Source organism: Octopus bimaculoides, chromosome 7 (assembly GCF_001194135.2).
Source record: "Octopus bimaculoides isolate UCB-OBI-ISO-001 chromosome 7, ASM119413v2, whole genome shotgun sequence".
Classification (NCBI taxonomy): domain Eukaryota; kingdom Metazoa; phylum Mollusca; class Cephalopoda; order Octopoda; family Octopodidae; genus Octopus; species Octopus bimaculoides.
In genome coordinates, this window is record NC_068987.1 from 16,544,417 (window position 1) to 16,548,638 (window position 4,222).

The following is a 4,222-nucleotide window of genomic DNA, read 5'->3' on the forward strand; positions in this document are numbered from 1 at the left end:
ATATATATGAAAATTGAATAAGGAGACGAACGCTCGATATTTTGTTAAACCATTTTTATCTTGAAGTCTCCTTCATATGTCTCGACGGATGCACCCCAAAAATGTCCGACAGAATAAATTATAGTCAGCAATGCATCAATCTCATCAGGAAGGATATAAATAAGCAAACTCATGAAACAGACATGTTAACTGTAATAGAAAGTCCTATAAAATGTAGCGTATTTATATTCATATGCACACACGCGTACACACACTCAAATTTGTGACGTAAATATAAACATTATATACATACAAAAAACAAGAGAAGTAAACACAGAGAAAAGACCCTTCATCAGTTGTTGGCTGTCTATCTAATCCTCATTTCGAGCATGATGAGGAGTCGTTTCTCTGTGTTTACTTGTCCAGTTTTCCATTTTTCTCTCTTGTTGTTTACGTATTTCATGTTGTTTGCACAGTTGGTGACGTCCTGTACTCATATATGCATATATATATATATATATATATACAGAGAGAGAGAGAGGGGGGAGAGAGATAGAGACACACACACATACACCCCCCCCCACACACACACATAATACAAAGAAAATGGAAAGTTTGAATACAGCAAAACCAATTTCTTTACATAAATGTCGTTTACATAAGGCCTACGATCATTTCAATATCCACCTTTATTCATTTAACAATTAATAATTGCATTATGTATGTATGTATGTATGTATGTATGTGTATATATATAATCGATTGCACATACGCAATGTATGTGTTTCGTTTGTTCGCTGGTTCGCTGCGGCATAGCACGTAGGGAGTGACTCACTCATTGCGCAGGGTGTCAAAATTTATATAATGAGAGTTCTGCAATTTCTTTCTACACAACAAGCACAGATGATTTGCCTGTAGCGGTCAAATGTATGTTTGTGTTGTACATTAGCTCAATCCCTCTATTCAAATTGCCATTACCTGTACAAGTTCACTGTGTACAACAGGTCAGATGTTGAAGTGATCGTAGAGTAACATGAAGTGAAATGCTTTGCTCAAGAACACAACGCACCGCTAGGACCAGGATTCGAAACCATAACTACTAGTCCACGCCCCTTCACACATACGAAGCCATACACACACACACAGACACGCACAACACACCCACACACAAATATGAAGATATATATATATATATATATATATATATATATATATATATATATATATATAGATATATATAAATATATATATATATATATATATATATAATGCTCGAAATAAGGAGTAGAAGGACAGCCGACAACTGATGAAGGGTCGTTCTTTATGTTACTTGTCTTGTTTTCCATTTATTTCTCGTAGTTTGCCAACTTTATTTTCGTATTTCATGTTGTTTACGTTTTGTGACGTCCTGTACCCATGTATGTATATCTTTATACATATATATGTACATATATGTATATATGCATATATATATTATTTATATATATATATATATATATATATCTATCTATCTATATATATATATATATATATATATATATGTACGTACATGCATACATATGGAGAAAAGAACTCATTAGCTATTAGTATATATATATGGTGTATGCGTGGGAACAAATTTAAAAACTACTGTTGTGTTGTCATCTTTAATGGAAGAGATGGTACGATGGTAAAAGTTCAGAGTATGAATTATATAGTTCTGGGGTTACGCACTTAAAGACTTGGAATATTTTTTTTGTCAATTAATATTCCACAAAACGAAAGGCCGAATGTTAACATCACTGCGTGGTCTTTAGTGATGAAAACAACTTACAAAGTTCAGACGAAAAAATGGTATAAACATATATATAAAATAACCAAAAATTGTTATACGTGAGTTCTTTATTTTTTACGAGTGATCTATTTTTATTTAAAAGCTAATTAATTTGGCTAATTAGTTCTAGTGCAAATTAAATAGTGAAACCTTTAAAAAAATGAATAGAAATAATGTAAACAATGTACTTTTTTTTAATTTAGAAATAAGATTTCCAAAGAGTCAGAACTGAATATAGGTTTCTGTAATGCCATGTGATTAAAAGACAAGTCATTTGGTACACATTTGTGGTAGCTGAGTATGGATGAACTGGTACATATGATTATCTAGGTGAACAAATGGTCTTGACCAGAATGCTTTACTATAGATTATAAGCTCAAAATCTCATTAGTAGTTTCTTTGTCAGGGAAGAATTATTGGAAGATGTGAAGTGCATTTTGTTGTTGGTATGTTTAGCCCAAGAGATATGAAATCGTCACGTGTACGGAGAACCCCGAAATTCAAAATAATGATGTACTTAACCATTCCAGCATATTTGAACGTGAATATGCTGCTCACTGTTATGTTTCTTTTACGAAAATAAATCTCCTTTCAGACAATGTGTGTTCAAGAGACATTTGATTCATTGAGGTAAGGTAAGGGGACTTCGAGACACTGCGGTGTTTCAACCTGGCTGTGTCTCTTCGGTCGAAGGTACCTTTGGACTCTAAGCAAAATACTCTAAACAAAAATTGTGGTTCTTGGTTTATAAAAATCAGCAAGCAAATTATTTGTTATGCTTATTGATGTTTGCCAAATCATCAGATGAACGAACAACTAAAATCAAAACAATAACGTACATAATATTGGTATGTCATCTGGTGGCATTCCATTTCGTTAGAACCCAACCCCAAACCCACTGGTGATGCTTAGCTTCAACTTCCTCAACATGGATACATTTTTGGTGCGCGGTCGGTTTCTATCGATTTTGTTTGTTTTTTTTAAAGAGGGGATGCTTTTTGTTTCATTAACAGCAGATATGAACTAAACTCAGTTAGTGAAACACTCGTCAGTTTCACAGTGCTGCCACTGAATACACCATATTGCAACAGTTGGAGATAATAAAAGAGTGTGCTAGGCAACTACGGTGATTGGGTGACACATCTCCGTCACGGCGACCCACGCTATCAAGATGTTACGAAAATATGTTCTTGACTCCATCAAATAACATGCCGTTATTTGTTAAGGCTAATTTATATTCAGATGCATGGATAACATTTTGAAAACTAATTCCATTTAATTTCCCTTTGTAATAAAATCAATAATTTAATTAAAAATATATAATAAAAAAATTAATTATTATGTAAATGTATAATAGAATTCTGATTTAAATTCTAATTTAAATTCTAATATATTGTATTCTAATTCTGTTTGTTGGATCTCATCAAACAGCAGTGAACTAAGAATTTCTAATTTATTTATATCTAAATAATGAACTAGGCAGGAACATATTGGAGACAAAATGGCGGAGTATTAAAAGTATTATTAAACTCTTAATTCATATGAATCATAGCATCAAATGCATTGCTCACGTTCAGTTTTATCTGATTGGTTGAAATTATCGAAATAAGACAATTTTTTACATGAAATAAATTCGAATACAAAAATATTTTTCTGTTCTATAACACAAAATAGATAAGTATACGAAGTTTGAAAGTCTTTCCGTCCCAAAAACACTACGTAAAACATTAATGAAAAATGTGGCCCCCGTTTTAAAATAGATCCGAGCAATTTGGTGTACTTAGATCCACTGGTTCATAAAAAAGTTAAAGCGCCAAATATGACCGACGATTCATTGGCTGGGAGTCTTTATCTTCTCAGCGTTTTCATGATTTCAGGATTTCATGCACGGAAACAATATCAAATACTTGTTCATCATTCAACAACTACGTCTCTATTGACTAGCCATCGAAAGAAGAACGTAGTTTTGAAAGTCGAGTGTTTATGCGACTTTATTGTTTTGGTAAAAAATAATACCGCAAAGCACCGCTGAGTATACGTGTTGTTAAGTAATCGCTATTGCAGAAAAAGAAAGGGTGTTATAGATTGTGTCAGGTTTAACACACAGAAAGAAACTTAGAAGATATAAGACATATTGAAATCGCTAGTGATGCAGATCATAGACCAACTTCAGCTACGTTTAACGTTGATTGGAAGTGTTTCGTTTTGTACTTATTTATTTATTTTTGTTTTGTTTTTCTCTTTGTAGCATCAACGAATATTAAGAAAATAATAATAATAATAATGATAATAATAATAATAATAATAATAATAATAATAATAATAATAATAATAATAATAGAGAAATAGAAAGATTAATGAGAAGAGAGCAGGAAAAGAATAAAATAAGTTAATGTGGAAAAAGTATAGGATTATTATGTAAGAATATAT

The 4,222-nt window shown here is 31.9% G+C and overlaps 1 protein-coding gene across 1 annotated transcript in view; it reads right to left on the reverse strand.

Annotated features, from left to right (window-relative positions):
- LOC106873374 (neuronal calcium sensor 2) overlaps positions 1-4,222 on the reverse strand; it is a 160,549-nt gene that overhangs the window by 4,789 nt on the left and 151,538 nt on the right. The window lies entirely within an intron of this gene.